The 18995-nt window shown below is 54.1% G+C and overlaps 1 long non-coding RNA gene across 1 annotated transcript; it reads right to left on the bottom strand.

Annotated features, from left to right (window-relative positions):
* Nucleotides 1-953: 953 nt before the first annotated feature.
* On the bottom strand, nucleotides 954-18714 carry LOC124963455 (uncharacterized). Its single transcript, XR_007104740.1, has 5 exons — nucleotides 18600-18714; nucleotides 8190-8307; nucleotides 5657-5733; nucleotides 2571-5433; nucleotides 954-1611 (listed from the first exon to the last, which is right to left on the bottom strand). It is a non-coding gene; the product is annotated as an uncharacterized LOC124963455 (long non-coding RNA).
* Nucleotides 18715-18995: the final 281 nt, after the last annotated feature.

Below are 18995 nucleotides of genomic sequence, written 5' to 3' on the forward strand. Positions count from 1 at the left end.
GACCGCTAAGCACAGCACTGGAAACAACCCGCCGCTGCTTGACTCCTCCTTGGGGGATTGAGGAGAAGGGGATAAAACACGGAGTCCAGCGTGGACATTGCCTGGCTTCCTAACCACTAGGACAGAAGGGCCTTCACATGTTCAAATGCCCTGATTCCCATGGGAGGGGACAGTATCAGGGACAGCAGGGTCGTCCTGCAGTTTCAAGCAGCCTGTGACTGGCAGAGCTGAAACTTAAATCTCAACCCTCGGGACTCCAATTCTTTGCTCATTCACTCCACAAAATGACAAGCATGTCCCACTGGGCCTGGGCACCCCTGTAGTCACTGAACACAGACAATGTGAACAGAGTCCCTGGGCCCTCAAACATGGGCCCCTTGGCTCCTTCTGTAAGGAACCAGGTTCACCTGTGTCAGAAACCCCAGGTTTGTTTGCAGGCGGAAACCCACCGTAAGAGTGGATGCTCTGTTGAAGAACAGGAAGTGAGAAAGAGAAACCTGGGGACATCCTTCGATACCAACTGGGACTCCACTGTGAACCAACCCCTGGAGCACAGTTTCCAAGGAAGGGCGGGAGGGAGGGAGGCAAGACAAGGTCGAGTTCCCAAGCGCATGTCCACAATGACCTCCTTCTCCAGCCGTGCCACACCTTCCTGCAGCCTCCACACAGGAATCCATTCCAATTATTAATGTAATAAATGGATTAATCATCCAATCATTTTCTAAAAACCCCACCTCTGACCTTTGCCACATTGGGGACCATGCTCTCGACACATAAGGTTTTGGGGGGACATTCCAGCATCAAACCTAACAGTGTGTCTGCCCTTGCGGACAAGACCACAGCAAGGCCACTGCCGGCTACTGCTCCTTACCAAACCCAGAGGGGAGTTCATGGAAGAATATTTGCTTAATTTGAGATCAAAGCAGGACTTTCTTCTCTCTCTTCAAGCATCTCGGGAGATAAAGGACATAGTTAAGTTCTCGTGTAGGCTGCCAAATAGTGCAGTATACACCGTGCACTTGGAATGGATTCCTGAGCTCTGCGGTGGCCCTTTCCTCCTGGGCAGCTGGAAAGGAGCTGGAAAGGACACGTGGTGAATTGCTGCCACATCCTGATGAGGAGGGTGAGGAGGGGACGAGAGCCCGTGAGCTCTCTGCCTTGCTAAAGGACAGAGGGCTGCCCAGGAGCAGCAGCTGAGGTTCTGCTGGCTGTGACAACCTGGGTTCACTGACCCTTCATGACAGTGCTGGCTGTCCGAAATTCAGCAGCAGCATGCAAGCGACAGAGCTGCAAGCCCAGCTCTCCAGGCCACACGGGGCATTTCTGTGAGGCTGACATACACCTTGACAGTCTCCAAAGACAGCACCCCTGGTGACAGCTGAAGCAGTCAGGAACCTCAAGGGGAAAGGACAACATTCTTAGGCTGAAGCTCAAGGCTGCTAAAAATATGGTCACCCAGGGACCACAGAAAGAGTCGAACAAAATGGGCCCACAGTGTACCAAGGAGAATGGAAGACGCCCACGGAGCGTGGAATGTGCGGAGGCCACCTGCAGCAGAGCTGGACTCACCACACCTGCAGAGTAGTCCTTCCTCACTTGCCTTTCCTGTTCCTGGAAAGGGAGGAGGGGGAGGGGGAGGAGGAGGGGAGGACGAGGAGGGGGAGGAGGAGGGGGGAGGGGGAGGAGGGAAGCTAGTCACTGACCATGCACTGAGAACCCTTCTTGGAACTTTCACATATTTGCTCATCTGAGAATCACAGCTCCCTCCAAAGAGTAGATTCTGTAGCTCTGGTTGCTATCATTGCTTGCATCTCACCAACTAATTCCATTTGGTAAAATGTAAACAATGACATGTGCTCAGACACACTCTGTGACTTTCAAGGATAAACAGCTAACAGGCAGTTAACCCAAGATTGAATAGGTTCTGTCTGAAACCACCTCTCTTGCCCACAGCCACTGCACAGGAACAGAGCTTCCCATCTACTCCATCAGGATGGAATGTTCTAGATGCATGGCTTCTCCGCCATCTAAGTGAGGTCAGTGACCCTGAGACCAGAATCACCTGGGATCTGCCAGCGGTGAGTCATAGCTCTGTCCCTTATTAGCTGCACAGCTGCCACATCCTAAGGATGGGTGGGATGAGGATTCCACCACTGAGCACCACCTGTTTACATCTTACTCAGCTTTGACTCCAATAAACCCACTTCCGTAAGCTTTCCCTTTAAAAAGAATCAGTCAGTCTCCTGTTTTTAGAGTGCCTCTATGTGTACAAGCAGCAGAGGACACCAGGCCGGGAAGTCCACAGGGCTCTCTGTCCCTACAGTCCCTTCCTTCCCCCTTGGTCGGTGTGTCCTGCTTGCTGCACACGGTCAGCCAGTCCTGACACGTTCTCATTAACTGAAGCATGGTCAGGTTAGGGTTCAGTCCTTGAGTTTCATGGCACTTGATTTTAACAAGCGTCGATGACTCATATGCACCATCGTGGGATCGTAGGGGCCAGGGCCTCTGCCCCCACAGTCCCCTGTGCTCTCCTATTCATCTGCCCCACCCGCCCCCTGGCAATCACTGACCTTTCCACGTGTCCCCAGGCCCGCCTTCTCCAGGACTCTGTGCTGTGCCTCCAGCGGGGCTTGGCCTCCTCTGGGGCTTCGTGGCCTGTTAGTGCTCGTGGCTTCCCTTTCCACCAGTGAGGCGGTGACTCTCCCCCTGGACCAGTGCTGCTTCCTACACCCTAGAGTACGGAGCAGAGAGCTGCGGCCGGGAACCTGAACAAACCTCTGGCCCCGCCTTTCTAGATACTTAGCGCTGGGCTCTCTGCCGCCCTCGCAGAGCCTCGGAAGGTCCCGGCAGCCGTGGGCGCTTCACAGATACAACTCCGAAGAGCTAAGGGGACTGGGGGAAGGTCGTGGCGGGGAGAGTGGAGCGTGGGATGGCGCCAGATGGACGTGCCGCCTCTGTCCACTTCGTTACCCTGCATCCCCACTGCGTCACCTCTGGTGCTGACTCTGTCCCCTGGGGAAGGAGGCTTGTGTCCCCAGCAGAAGTAGAGCCAGGCACAATCTGGAAGCCACAGGGACCAGAGAGGGGGTCGGGCAGCCCCAGCACTTCCTGCTGCCCGTTTTGGCAACTGCTGAATGAGGACTTCCCACTTCTCATCACACCTGAGGTGCCTACTGTGTGCCAGGATGAGACCAAGGGTTTCTCACTTTGATCAGCTGATCTGCAACCTTCTATTGAGCATCTGCACAAACCCAGCAACTAGGAATGGATGCCCTCTGAATTTTCAGATGAGAAAATCAAAATTTTAAGGCATGCAGATGAAGCCTCCAGATGTGGGGGAGGAAGAGGAGCCTTATCCGGGAGACAGCGGACCCTCCTCCCCGGCATCACCCGCTGGTCCACACCCCCAGTTGCTTCTACCTTGATGTCACCTGGGATCACAAGTCCTGGAGGAAGCATCTGCCCCCCTCCCCAGAAGCCCTGTGGCCACAGTTGTGTCCTTGCCAAGGAGAGAGCTGCCTGCTTGAGCTTTTCACCCACTGCCCCTCCACTCACTTGTTCAATAGGATTTCCTTTCTGCTTGTTTTGTGCCACATATTGTCCAGGCACTGGAGCGTTGGCCGTCTGTCACGCAGAGGAGCATGTCTGCTCACCTTCCAGAAAGGTGAGGGTGAGCAAAGCCATCCTGAAATCGGGCAAAGGCCAGAGCTCTGGAGAGAAACCAGCGTGTGCAGGGGCAGCAGAAGTCAGGACTTCCAAGGAACTGGGCAGCAGGGCTTGCCGATGGAGTGACAGCCTGCAGAGACCCCGGGAGGCGAGGGAGGAAGAGTGGTACCGCTGCTGGGGCTTTTCCCATGGAGGGGAGGACAGCAGCCGAGGCCGGGGCAGGGGCGCTTGGTGGAGTAGTGGAAGCCAAACTCAGCAGCTGTGGCGTCTCCAGCCAGTCAGTACTCTGGGTGTGGGAGGCTGTCTTGCAGCTGTTTCGTCCCAGCGGGCTGCATGCACAGAGGCTCCCTGCGCCAGCCGTGGGGAGAATGAGAGGCCAGGAGACTCCTTCTGGATGCCATGATGCCATTTGACCATCCCAGCTTGAGCACAGGCATGAATAGGCACAAGCCCTCCCTGCAGGGTCTCACCACCCGGCTGAACAAGACCTGAGCATGAGCTCACAGCACCGATGGGAAGCTAACCAGGCAGCCTGGCAGCCGAGGAGGGCACGGTCGGGTGGGATGGAGTCGGCTGGAGTCTCCTGCTTGCCACCTTAACCTTCTCCTTTGCCTATGGGCCTGCCAGAGGCCCTGCTGCCTAGCCTTCAGGGGCCTGTGCGGCCAGCTCTCACCAGAGCTCAGCGTCACTGAGAGGGGACAGCCTTCAGCTGGGGCGGTGGGGCAGGGCCCTTGGTGTCCCAGCTCCGCCTCCTGTGAGCAGGCCCTTCGTGGAGAAGCGAAGATGGGTGCCGCGGTGAGACGATCGATCGTGGGCTGCACCAAGGGCGCTGGGGCCCACCCTGCCCTGCGGCCAGAGTGAGCGGAAGCCTGTCCATGAGCCAGGGGCTCTAACACCCTGCCAGGGAAGGGGCAGCTGCCGCCCAGAGCGAGTGTCTCACCGAGAGCTGGAGCTGCTCGGGTGGAGCTCAGCATGCAGTGGTCATTGCCCAGCTGCACCCTGTCAGCAGGGGCAAGAGGAGGAAGAAGGGGACCTGGTGCCCACCACACAGGGCCTCGTCAGGGAAGTTACAGGGTCCAGCCCAGCGGGCTTCTGCAACCTTCTGAGCTGCGCGTTCATGAGTGGAAAACCGGAGACTCTCAATATGGTGACCTTTCTGTAACCCTAGACCCACCTCCCACCTTGCTGCAGCCTGTTTGCTGACAGCCCTAGGATCCAGGTAAGACTGGGATGGGTTCACATGCCCAGGTGACACAGGGGACAGTCCACAGCTCCTCCCAGGGGAGCTGGCCACCCCAGACGGAGGCACATGGGTGCATCCCGCATGTCAGGAGAAGCCCACGCTGAGTGTGCAGTGTGTTTTCAGACTCCAGAGGGTGGGGTTCTCAGGAGAGGCCACCACAGTGGCCAGCCAGGAGCCTGGTGTCTGTGGGGAGCCTCCTCGAGGAGGTGTGTGCGCTGAGGAAGAGGAGTCTGGGTGTGCCAGCCGGAAGTGGTGCCGCTGCTCACGCGTTTCAGGTGAGGCCGTGGATCTTGCCAGGTCTGTGACGCGTCTGATGTTCTCCTGATCACCGTTGGACAGACACCAGACGTCAGTTCAGAACTGACGGAGGAAATGGGGCAGATTCAGCCACCCATCTCAGCTCACTTCTGGGGAGAGGTGAGGCCAGGGGTAGCCGGTCCTCCTGGTTTCCGAGGGGCACAGCTCAGAGAGGCTGGAGAGAAGACTGGAGGGCAATGTTCAGACTCCTCTGCCTCCTTGGGTGGCTGGAATGAGAGAGGCAAACAGCAAGATTTCAGGGGCGCCCACACCCCTGCGGAGGAACCAATTCCAAGCTGCAACCCCTGGACACGCACCGCCTCTCTAAGAGAGGCTTGCCTGGTACCTGGACATCTGTTTGAGGATATTTTTGTGAGAGGCTGGCCTCTTCCTTCCCAGACCCACAGCATTTCAGAACATGAACATTTCAGAAATGAAGTAAGCACTTACTAACTGGCTGCAGATTCGGTGACTCCACGGGCGATGGGAGACTCCACCGTTCTCAGGCAGGTTCAAGCCGACGCTGACTGAGCAGAAGCAGAAAGATGCTCAGGTTGCATGGCCACAGGACCCTTCCACCTGCGGCCCTCCCTGCACGTGCTCTGGCCACAGGACCCTTCCACCTGCGGCCCTCCCTGCACGTGCTCTGGCCACAGGACCCTTCCACCTGCGGCCCTCCCTGCACGTGCTCTGGCAGAGACACCTTGCTACAGGCATCAGCCCAGGATCGCACACCACTCTGAGAATCTGTCTGCATCACTCGGCAGGTGTGTGCACCTAGGCCAGTCGCTGCCTTGCACAGTGCCAGTGTCCACACGTCGACAGTGATAAAAGCATCCCCCCATCGAAGGATTCTGAGAATTCAAATGATGGGAAGTGATTAGGCCCAACACTCCTCATCCTGAGTTCAAACTGTGCCTGTTAGCATTACTTCATTCAGTACTCAGACCAAATCCTCAGAAATGCAATCACACCGACTTTGCAGAACGGAAGCCGAGGCCCCAGGAAGCTGAGAGATTTGCGTGAGAGTCAGAGCATTGACCCACCACCGCCCCTGTGAACTGCAGCCCTTCACCAGGCCAGTGTGTCCATTGTAAAAATAAACAAGAAATAGTACACAACCTGCCCACCTCCACACATACACACTTTTGTGATCCAAGAAAATGCCGCATGTAAGAAGGACAACCCGTGAGTGGGGGACCTATGGAAGCTACGATTTTAGGTTTTTCATTCTCGTGACTTTGTGGTGGCTAATTAAGCAAAGTGATTCATTACAAGACTAAGGCGGGGGCTTCCTTCCCACCTGTAACTTTTCCGAGCTTGTTTATCTGGGAAATCATGCGTGACCAAGAAAAGTCCCTCAGCAAGGGGCAGGAGCTGGGGCAGGAGGCCAGAGGTGGTGTTTCTCCCAAATCTCCGGCCGCGGGGTCCAATTACCTTGCAGCCTTCTGCAGGGGGATGGGAGAACATGGGGTGGGCAGCGGGTTTCAGAGCGATAGGTCCCCATCCCCCGCCCGCACTGTGGCAGGAGCCCCAGGAGACCCGCCCACCGCACCAGGGACAAAGGGGAGCCCAGCGGACATGGCTGAGTCTGCATTCAGTTTGCAATGTGAAGTGGAACTTTCACCTTTTCCAGCAAATTCTGTGTGTTCCAAAGATTTAACTTTCTCCTTACCCCCCTCCTGGCTGAGGAGGAAGAAGAATTGTGGGGTTTATTTTAGTGCAGAGTGTGAGCGAGAAACCCCTTCAGGACCTAGCAATTGGTTTTTGTTTTGTGACCAGTTACTGACACAAAAGGGGGACCCACCCCCATCCCAAGTATTCAATTAACCCCGTGTGACTGCAGAGGACGAGGCTGGTCTAGGCCCCATTCACGAGGTTCCGAGGGGGGCTTTTTTAAAGGATTCTTCTTAACAAAGGTTGCCAAACTAAGTAGCTTTTTTTTTGTTGCTTGGCTCTCCTCTATTGTTACCGCCAAAGAGACCCTTTCCACTTAATTGGGGCTTTAGAATTCCACCTCTATTGTATTTGTATGTAGGAAACACTCTGCCTGAGCCTGAGGTTTGTGTGCAAGCACGTCTGCATTTGGCATGCCAAGGTTGCTGGGCTATGTCCACAGATACATTCTGCAGACAGTCTCATCATAAAACCCGAGCCACCGCGGCAGGGTGATCGGGCGGAACCCCTGTTGTGTCAGGCGCTGTGATCCAGGCTCTGTGGGTTTGGTTTCCAAGCCACAATAAGCTCTCTGTTACAAGTCAGAACTCTGAAGTTTCGGCAGAGAGAAGCCTCACCACACACTAACCAGGCTGGACCCAAGGGCTCCACCTCCCAAGAACTGGCAGGGCCTTGGGTGGCTGTCGTCAGAGCTCCCAGCTCCCACGGAACCCTAGGCCGAGCAGAAAAGACGTGAGCATGTGTGCCCTTCGTACACATGGCTTAAGACGCAAAGGCCTCGGGAGCAGGGAGGAAGCAGACATGTGTCAGGGCCTGGCCTCAGACCACAGGCAGCAGCCTGGAGAGCCTGAGAAAACCGAGACACGCTTCTCGGAGATTTCGGTCCACAGTGATTTACTCACTTGTTTTTTTCTCAGAGCCAACCTGAGGAAGGAGTCCTCTGTCCAGAGGGAGTGGCTTGTCGTCTTCTGACGGAACAAGCAGAAGTCGCCTCCTCACAACCCTCAAGCCACATCGCTTCCCCAGACACCGCACGCCGCCTGGCAAGCCAGCGGACTCTGCACTGACTCTGGATTTCCAGCTCACGGAGACGCGAGGTTGGTAACCTTTGGGCCCTTCCCTGTGCCCATGGCTATCAGCAGTTAGAACCGGGTGGCCAGGTGCCGGACCCGTGTGGCTGGTTGGCTTTTCTGTGCCCAAGGGACAGGTTCTCTCTGCTCAGGTTCAGAGTTGCAGGAGCCCACGCCTGAGCCGGCCACAGGACTGTGCACACGCAATCCACAGGCCGAGCGTGGCAGAGACTTACCTGGCAAGCACTGCACGCATCCAGAGGCATGGGAACATCCATGTAGCAAACCTTAGGCACACACAAAACACACCCAGCTGTGGGGACAAAAGACGCTGCCCATGACATCCCGTTCGCCCTGATGGTGGAGAGAGAGGGGATGTTTTATGCTTAAAATATAATACAACAATGTGAGTAATACATAGTTCTCGCTCTCCTCGCCTATGTAGAGAGTGGCTTTCACCATGTTTAAACAAAACCAATAAAGGAAGTTGCCTGTTCTTAAAGTTTGTCCAACTATTCAGAAGATTTCATTAAAAAGCATACATGGTATATTTGCACGAAAGAAATCAGGCCCTGGTCAAGCAGGATAGACTAAGAATCCCTCTCCCTTCTTGGGCGCCCTGCAGTCACCAGACTAATGTCTTAGACATAGAGGGACTTAATCGATATCAGCTAATGGATCAGCCATTTGAGCAGTTCAATGGAGTCTGGACATTCTGCGTCACCGCATGGACTGGAATGTCCACGCTGCAGCCAGAAGCCTCCCATAGCTCGGTTCACCAAGCCTTTGAGCCATCATGCCTCTTATAAAATGGCCAGAAGCCACAGAATAAAGACAAAACTCTTAACAAGAAGACACAAAATAAGAGAATAAGCAGGAAACACATCTTTGCATCGGTTGAAGTAGAAGTTAAAGTTGCCTGTTACACATGCTATGTCCTTGTGGGGGCCAAACGGGTGACCTGCAGGTAGGGTCGTCACAAGTGGGAGGGGCGCGTTGGGGGGTAGCCTGAGTGTGTGTGCGTGTGTGAAGAGACCACTCAGCCCCATTAGGAAGCACAGGTGCCGCAGGGTGACACACCCTGAGCTCACGCCACGTCCCCAGCCATCCCAGGCCGTCCTCAGTCTCCATGTGCACCTGCAGCTGGCTTCGCTCCCCAAGTCCCTGGTTCCCTCCAGGTCGAAAGACAAACACAGAGGAACAATGCTGTTATAAAGAAATACCAATCTCAGAAAGAACAGGATCTGAGAAGTGATAGGGAAATGAAACCCAGGACCTTGTGCTTGCGAGGCAAGTGCTCTACCACCTGAGCTATATCCCCAGCCCACAAACCACTTTAAATTGCCAGAAACTAGCACATGTACTACAAAAAAAGACAACCAAGGACACATAAAGCCACAGAAAACCTTGCTGCAGAACCCTGAAAATACTCTACGTCACAGTTTATATTGTTTGCTTTTCTCAGGAAGAAAGACAATTATACAATAAATGTTAAAGTATCTCTGTACAAAAGCAGCGAAGCATCATGGCATTAGATGCTTCAAAAACAGACATTTGGCTTCATGGGCCACCAGAATTCCCACATAGATGTGCTATTTCGTGATGGTCTCAAGTCCCAAGCTATTCTGCTTTTAGTCATTAAGTCGCCTTTGCAATAAAACTACAAAAATTGTGTAGGACCCGGGACAACAAGGAAGCCAGCCTGCTGCACCTGAGGGCCCCGACCAGACCTGAGACACGCTCTCTCTGGACCTGTGACTGCACTGTCCCAAAGCAAGTGGACTCAGGTTACAAACTGTGCTGGCCTCCACCTCCCTCCCTGGCACGTTCCTGCCACAATCCCAGCAAACTCCCACTGCCTCCAGGACCATGTGTGAGCACAGGACGGATCAGGATGAAGGCCCTGTCTCTAAGCTGACGGGCACCTCGCAAGTGCAGCGCACCCACAGGCCAGAGCGGAGTGCTCTCTCCCAGCTTCCTGGTCATGCCACAGACGTGGGGCCACTGACTGGCAGCTCGTATTTAAATCCCAGTTTGCGCTGATGAGCTCATTTCCTCTCCTCTGTTCCTGGCCATGTGCTGCCTTCCTCCCTTTTTCTGTTGCCACGTTTTGTCAGGTACCAGTATCCAGTGGGAAGTCAAGAAGGAGACAAGGAGGAGAGCCAGGAACGGGCTCCAGGGAGGGGCGGAGGAGCAGAGCACATTCAGCAATGGCATGCTGATCCCTACGCTCCAGCCGCAGGCCCGGCTCAGCCTGCATCCTGGTTGTGCACCTGCCAAGGGAGGTTCAAGAGAGGCCGGGTGGAATCTTGATGGAGCTAAAAGAGACCCGAGAAAGGTGCTCCAGAGCAGCGTTGCTCAGGCAAGGCCCAGAGTCCAGCTGTGAGTGTGGGTTATTCTGGAGCAGGAGGTTTTAAGAAAGGCAAGAACACAAGAAGGGGACGTGGGAGGAGCTGGCAGCAGGAACACTTGACCAGAGCAGTTTAGCCTCACGGTTGACAGCCTCCTCCCAAAGGGAAGGAATGCACCACCCACCTTCCCTGGAACCCCGATGGGCCTCGGGGGTTTCCCCTTTGCCAAGTCCTCGGGTCCTTTCTGGAAGTGGAGCTGGATGTTAGGACAGATGAGGAAATCAGGGTCCAGAGATGTCTTCTGACTTTCCCAAGGCCCACCCAGAGCTTATGCATTGCAGAACCAGAAGCTGACACCAGGTCATCTGACCCCCAAAGCCACACCTTCAGAGGGACCTCAAAACTTGGTGATATCACACACCATTTGTTATTTATTTTCAGATGTCATAGGGAAGCAGATGATGCTTACGGCAAAATGCAGTAGCCACCCACATGCCACAGGCTGCTTGAGGACTCTCGGGAACACTGGGCACACCTCCCTGCAAAGGCAGGACGATCAACATGTCAGGTTTGGCCAGCCCTATGGTTGCCGTCCAGCTACGCAATGCTGGCTGCCTCTGCATCCTGGAAGCAGCCATGGAGCTCCTGGGTCCACAGGTGGTGGGGGGCGTGCTCCTGTGCAGCCTCATTGGCAGCTCATGCCCTGTGGGCAGCGGCCAGCAGGACTGGCTCCAGGGTCTGCTCTACTATTTGCGTGTCTGTCCACACTGGAGCATGAGCCACGAAAAGCTCTGGGTCCCCCTTGGATAAGACGAGCTAGATGTCTGAAGAGGTCCTGTGCAGGCTCCGGGCCTCCACAAAGGTCAGGCACCTCGACTGCATGATTCCAGAGCTGTGCAGACCACAGGGTTAACAGTAGGTCAGGAGCGCTCTACACGAGGGAGGGGTGGCCACAGGCAGCTCAGAGAAGCTTGTTTGTCATTATGCAGGTGGATGCGACCCCTGGGTGAGGACCAGGAAGCCCCGTAGAGGCATGAGCAGGGGCGAGCCTGACGTGGAGGGACAGGCACCCGAAAACAACCAGGCGGAGGGAATGCAACCACCTCTGTGTGAATTTTGAGTCTGGAAAGGCAAGGGAGGGCCAGGCCAGGGGCTCCAATGCCTTGCGATCGGAACTGTGGGTCAGGGACGGCAGCACCGGCGATCCCGGGAGCTGCTGTGGCCCATCATCTCTGCATTCCTGGGGAAGTTCGCACGGGTCCATTCTACCTCCGTGATGAAGGTCACTGCAGGGTGCCCCCCTTCACCTTTGCTTCCACAACTCTGAGCTCCAAAGCCAGGTTGCTGACCAGCCCTTAGAAGTGACATCCTGTGGCTGCCAGGGCTGGGCCCCGCTTGGACACAGGGGCCATTTTTACTGCTGAAGGCCCTCCCTGGATTCGTCTTCTCCACTGATATAGTCATAACATGGTCTCTTCTGGAAGCTATTCCGTGGCCTGGGATCTCGCCAGAGACCCCACAGTCTGTGTGTTCCGTGGCCAGGTGCACGGTGCCAGGCTGATTGAAGGGATCTGGCCTCGGCCGCTGAGGACTGTGCCAATGAGACGGCTTGAAATCCTCACCCTCCTTCTCCTGGGAGAAGAGGGCTCTGTCCTAGGGCACCCTGTGGGTCCTAGGTGGGAGTGCATCAGAACCATCTCGGACAGAGTCTCAGAACTTCGGTCTTTGAGGAAGGGGCCAGCATCACGTCACACAGGTGGCTCCAGTGCGTTGCAGTCCCGAGGCCCCTCAGGTACTCCCCATCTTCCCTGCCAGGGAATCGCCAGTTCCAGGCTCGCTAACGTCCCTCTCTGCTTTTGCCTGGTCTGCCTCATCCAGGAGAGAAGCATGCAGGGCTCGGTGCTTCTCCACATTCAGGGTCCATGCTCACCACAGGGCCTGGGAATGGCATTTTCTGCAGCTCCCACCTCAGAAGGCTGGCACGGGTTCATGCACCCCACAGGCTTCCCAACAGAAGCCCTGCTGCAGGTGTTGTAAGGCAGGAGTCTCCTGGGCCCCAGGGCAGGGAGCTGCCCTAAGTGAAGACCCCATGTGTCCACAGCATCCCTGTGTAACTGTTCCCAACTGTCCACCTCGGCCACCTAATCATGTGTCCTTTCCCTCCTGTGGCTGTCAGCTCTTGGTTCTGCACCAGGTGCCTCCCTGGGCAACACTGGGCCAAGACATTTCATTCCTGCTTTAAATAAGAACGGACAAAATGAGTAAAAAATGAGTCACATTTTTGTGACCCAGTCATGTGAAAAAGTATTCTTTTTGTAAATTAAATAAAATAACACATGCATAATTTCTAATTATGGACCAATATAACATGATTGTATATTTTAATAGTAAATGAAAATAACCTGTTTAATATGGACATTTGATAACAAAAATTATTAAAAGAAAAGTACATGGGCACAAAATAATGACCAGATGAAAATCATTTAAAAAATGATTGTGTACAACCATAAAAACGAAATTATGTACCCCATTTGTGTACAATGAATCAAAATGCAGTCTATAAAAAATTAAGTTAGATAAAAATTTTTTAAAAAACTGAAAGCTACTGCCACAAATAAACATTTCAGTGTTTAAAACCTGTCATTCTTAAAATGAAATTTTAAAGCAAGAAAAACATTAATTGCCAAATCATTTGGTAATTTTTGACTTCATTTCATGACAAATATTCCAGACATAGAAAAACTTGTTTTCATTTTTTTTTCATTTATTTTCTTTCTTTCTTTCTTTCTTTCTTTCTTTCTTTCTTTCTTTCTTTCTTTCTTTCTGCACCAGGGATTGAACCCAGGGGAGCTTTACCACTGAGCCACATCCTCAGCATTTTTTATTTTTTATTTTGGGACAGGGTCTCACTAAGTTGCTCGTTGTTGACACTGGCTTTGAACTTGTGACCCTCCTGCCTCAGCCTCCTGAGCTTCTGGGATTATAGATGTAAACCACTGTGCCCAGCACTGTTTTGTTTTAATCTTGGCCAAATTCTTGTGAGTGCATCCAAAACATCTTGAAGTTAGGGTAAAGCTAGCACCTCTGAATGTGAACTCAGCTTATTTGCTAACTATAATTTTTTTTTTTTTTTTTTGCTTATCCTGATTTTGGTCTCGCTACTAAAATCAACTTTGTGGATTCTAATTTTAATCAGTTTTTTATTTTATGAGGGAGAATTCCCCAACTTGCACATTATGTCTTTGAATTATTTCATTTAAAATATTCACAAAGAACTGTGCCTGTCGTGGGAGCCACCCTGGGAAATGCCAGCAGCGGAGCGTGGCCTCTGCACCGCCACGTGTGGCAGGCGTGGTGTGTGCGGGCGTATGTTTTGCACACGGCATTTGCTCTCACACCTCCAGTGATGTCATTGTCCAGCATGAGGGATCAAGAGCAGCTCTGTTCAGGAGGGACTTCCTTATGCCTGAGGTGTGAACACAGCAACTTCACAAGGAAAGTGGAGGCCAACACAAAGGCTGGTGGGACCGGAGACTGAGAAGCAGGAGAACCAACTTAGGGCTGGAGAGCAGAGGACTGTGTGGGGGTCTCTGTTTCTAGCACAGGCTCTCCCAGCAGCCCAGCCCTGGGATCCCGGCTGGGGAGTCACCCAGGGAAGGTGGCCGAGTGTTTTCCTGGTAGCCACGAGTTTAGAAGTGACTTCACGCAGGCGCCTGCCAGTGCGGAGCTCTTGGTATGAAACATGAGCCCTCTCCTTCCCATGCAGCAGTTGGCTGCAGGTTTCAGGTCACTCACTGCCAGCCAGGTGGCCAGGGAAGCGGCTCTACAGAGGGCGCAGGACCTAGCAGGACAGAGGTGCAGGAATTCTGCAATGGGCGCACCCAGCCTGCTCTGCAGAAGGAAGGATGGGCGGGCCCTAGCTTCCCAGTGACTCGGCAGCAGAAGCGCCATCCACCCGCTGGCCTACCTCCCACGGTGGTGGCTCCTGTCAGTTGACCAAAGGCCCTAGGAGCACAGGAGGAACCCTGAGCCGGTGGCCCCAGGCCCACCCTCAGGAGCGGGACCCGACTCCTTGGTAAATGACAAGTCTCCCTCCGTCTCTCCCACTGTGTAGATGAAGGCTAAGCCACACTCAGGGAACTTCCACACTACCAGACCCTCGGAGAGGGTGGGGTAGGACTGTCCGAATCAAATCTCTCCCGTTTGTCCACATCGTCTTCTGATCAGCAAAAAACGGGAGAAACAGAGCAGGTGGCCTCAAGTGTGCTGAACAGCCTTCTTCATTCTCCTCCCTCCCTGCCAGCGCCAACGCTCACCCTGCCTGTGGTCAGCCCCCTCCGTCTGGGGACTCTTGTCTGAAATGCTGCTCCCCACCCTGGCCTGAGTCACTGTGGCTACTGCCTGGGTCCCCGCACTACCCTCCTGGCCAGCCCCCGGCGGCAACTTCTGCCCCCATGACCCACTATCCTGGAGAAGCGAGGCCACCGTCCCCACAGGAGTCAGAGCTGCCCGCCCAGCTGTAGTGCCAGCCTTTCCCAGCCAACTTTACTAGTACACCTTAGTTGTACGGTGAATGGGCATCACTGGGACACTTCTGCAGACCAGGCCGCCGTGCCTTGACAGCACGCCCCTCTCTATCTGCCTCCTGGGGGCCCTTTCCTTCCCTAATCGTGCCTCCTCCACGTTCAGGTTATTTGCTTGTTTATTTGTTGATTTATTATAATTCTCACATGCAATAAACTCCCCCAGAGCGCTTTTAACAGAACACAACGGCCTTACCTGCCCTGCTTCCCTGGCCTCAGCCTGGACAGCACCCTCTGGCTTTCACCTGGCCTGGGTCACGCTGTCCTGCCTTCGGCTGCTGCAGCAAGCCCTGCATGGTGACCTCAGGGCCACCACACAACTGTCTTGGCTTCCGCTGTTCTCACTCCCTCCACCTCTTCTCATCCGCCGTCCAGCCTAACACTCAGCTCCTAAGTCGCCTTTCCTGACCTCAGTGCAAAGCCAGTGCTCTCTGGTCCCCACCTGGCATTTTTCATTTTCCCTGGTGCCTTGTCCAGCCCTGACAAGCAGGTGAGGCCCCAAGAGCACAGCATGGATTTCCTCACTGTGTGTCCTCAGGAAAGGAGGGCAGAAGCAGAACCTGCAGCTGCCGCCCTCACCCACGGCGCTAAGAGAATATTTCACACCTTTACACTATGTGTACAAGTCGGGCACGCGTCCCCAGAACCTTGCCCTGGGTGGCTGCAGCAGCCTCGAGGCGGGGAAGTGGTTCACCACATCAAGGCAGCTGCCTCCTCTCCACCAGGTCTGTAAGGCACCAGAGAGGAAGTGGAATTGGATGGCTCTTGCATCTCTAGTGGATGTGGGAAGACGGGAGTTCAGGTAAGTAGGTGTGCCCAGAATCAGGCCTGAGACCTTGTCGTGCTCTGCTGCCCATCTTGGGGATCGTGTGCTTCTCTAGAGCTCAGATTCCTTGCCTGCAAGAGGAACAATTGGGTCCTAGGGAAATGGCCAAAAGAATTTAGGTACACTTAGTTAAATGCTGGAGAAGGCCATTAAAAACATTGGAAGAAAAACTTGAAAAAGGATTATGGCAAAAATAAGGACTTCCACATGTAAGTACATTACAAATTACACAGAAAGCTTTAAAATCATTGGAGAGGGCTATCAGATGATGGGAGCAGAGCTGTACCTGGGGACTGGGGCAGCGTTGCTCTTATCTTTATTCCCACAGGTACAGTCAGAAGATGCAGGGTTCTCACCACGCCCCCAGCTCCCCGAGGTGATAAGGCTAGAGTGCAAGATGGTACCCCTGCAGTTTCCAGGTTCCCTCTCGCCTGCCAGGCTGTGCTGGAAAACTCAGGGACGCACTGGGTTGGGATCTATCTTGCTTCTTGGTGGCCTGGGTAGCCTGCCTCTCTCAACACTGCATTCACATGTAGGCTGGCCTGGGGGCCAAGGGAGGCCGCACAGAGGGCTCTGAGGAAAGAGAGCCTCTCCTATCACGGGTCACCAACAGGAGGTGCCAGAGGTCACACCTTTGCCACCCACAGGGAGTGTTTTCCTGTGAGGACTTCGGCATCAAAAGGCAGAGCTGGGACAGAAAGAAAAGCAGAGGTACACAGACAAGCACCTGCTTGAACCGCCCACCCCCACTGCAGCGATCTTCCTGGATCTTGACCCACCTGCTTTCCTCCATGCCTAAGCCAGTTCCAGCATACTTGTCACAACGCTTGTGCAGATTCTAGTGTCTGTGCACAGCGCGTTGTCATGCCCTGGTGGCGTAGTGGATCGGCAGACTCCCAGAGATGGACATTCGTGCCTCACTTTTTTTACAAGGGTCCTTGAATTCTGTCTCTGGGACAAGATCAGAACTTTAAAAATCCTTTGTCTGAATGATTCTAGTGAGGGTGTTGGCATACTGTCTTCCAAGAGCTAAAGAATGCTAGAAAAAACAGTTTAAAGGAGCAAGCCATTTCTATCAAGTGCTAGACTTTCACCATCTGCCTAGAGTTCACTCTCAGCTTCAATGAAGCTTGGCTTTGAGCCTCCCATCACCTAGGTGAACACAGACCAAGTCTTGTACCTTCAAGATGCATGCATCTCTTCCCCAGAACCTTGGCTGCATTCCAGTCCCTCTTGCCTCTGAGCTGCAGCCTCTCTGACACACCAATCCTGACATCTGGGCCCTGGGCACGTCTTGGGTTCCCTGGTTCCACTGTGCACAGAGTTCTAGTCCTTGGAGAAGCACACATCTCTTGGAAGTCTCCTAGCCTTCCCAGGATTTGGATGTTCCACTTCCCTGCAATTGTTCTCCTTCCTATGTGCCAGGTATTGAACTAGACTCCTGGTGTACCAGGATGGCAAAGCTATCAGCCCTGCCCCAAGAAGCACCAGCTCATGGGGATGGAGGAAAGGGCAGTGCAATGCTACACAACAGAAAAAACACTGGGTGCTTTCAGGAAGAAGAGGCACCTGCACTGGCTGGAGGAATCTGCAGCTAAGCTTAGCCTTAAACAGTGAACACAGGTCATGCAGGTAGCCATTTGTACAACCTAAACAGAGACACGGGATGAGCAATACCAGGCAATGAGCAGGAAAACAGCAACTGTGTGCCATTAAGGCCAGAAGCAGTGTCTCTGGAATAAATCCAGAAGGGAATATAGGAGCTGAGCTGGGAGATCATGCCCCACAAGGTCAGCCCCATGTCATGGGAGGAAGCTTGGGCATGACCCTAAAGGATGGGAGGCAGTGGAAGATTTGATGGCTAGAAGTGCGGTCCCCTATGTCTCTGCCTCCCGTTAGGGTTGGAAGGACCTGCGGGGTGTCCAGGAGAGCTGCCTGCTGCTGAGCCCTGCTCTGCCCCAGCTTCCCGGTGCCAGAGCGGCCATCTGCACCAGACGTCTTGGAGGCTGACTTCGGTTTAGCTCAAAGGTATCATACCCATCTTGTGGCAGGGCTTCCCTGTGCCTTCACCATCCCCCAGACCTGTCGCTGGGACAGAGACATAACCCCTACTAAGGCCAGGGCACTGGGACCTGCATTAGCTGGGAGTGCTCACATCTGGACCCATGCCGCCATGGCAGCCATACCCAGCTCTGCCACTGCAGAGGCTCTGGAAGGCTCCCAGCTTGGCTGGGACCAAGACCCAGCTCTCTGGCACTTTCAAGTTTTTACCCATATTTCGTTGTCACTTTTTCTATCTTAAAGGACTGTGAGAGGATGGGCACCTCCAGGCTCTGTGCCAAAAGCAGCAAACAAAGGTAAATGGGACTCAATTCTAAGCTAGGAGCTCGAACCTGTCGCAGCAAATACATTACCGTCTTTTTCAGTGAAGAACCCAGACACTACGACACTGTGTGATTCTGCAACACCAGCGACTCCCTAGTGACCCTAGGACGGACTCTGCCTTAGAACTTGCACTCCAGCATCCCGGGGATGTTCCATCACCCCCTTCCCAACCCTGATCTGAAGGCTCCGAGAGAAATCACCCCTGGGACATGCTAATCAGATTCTGGGCTGCAGCTGACACAGCAGCGAGCCTGGGCTAGATTTCGGCATTGGTTTGGTCCCTTCTGAGACCATCTCCCTGATTTTAGAGGGGACTTTACTACCCAAGTTCATGATCAATCTGGCTCTAGCTTCTTAACAAGGAATTAGGGAAACGTGAGAGACACTCAGTAATCAGTCTGTCTGATCGCAGCGTTCAGCCTCAGCAGGCTGACTTCTCCTCGTACCCACAGCAGGCAAGGACCAGAAAAGCAGCCTCCGAATCCCCAAGCCTCCCCTCACCTGAGCAGGGTCCCTTTGTCACGGCACCAGCAGACAGTCAGGAGGCTCCTGTGCTTCCAGCGTGGCTTGTCTGGAAGCAGTGGAGTAGCGTGCAGCTTCCTCCAGCGAGGCAGCCTTCAAAGCGTCGGCCAGACTGCAGAATGAAATCTGGAAGTGGGGATCCTCCCAGGGCTGCCAGGCGCTTGGCACTGCCTGGCGTGGCCAGCTGCGTCCGAGCTCCATTCAGACTGCTGACCTGGCACAGGCGCTGTGTGATATAACTCGCTCACACGGGAAGCTTTAACTGTCTCTTCCCCACACCCGCAGCCCAAGACGCATCCTCCCGCGACGCCACGATTCCCACACCCCAGCTACTCTCTGCCAGGGCTCTCGCCTTCAGGGGTTCACAGCCCAGCC

The sequence above is a fragment of the Sciurus carolinensis genome, chromosome 13 (assembly GCF_902686445.1).
Source record: "Sciurus carolinensis chromosome 13, mSciCar1.2, whole genome shotgun sequence".
Lineage (NCBI taxonomy): Eukaryota > Metazoa > Chordata > Mammalia > Rodentia > Sciuridae > Sciurus > Sciurus carolinensis.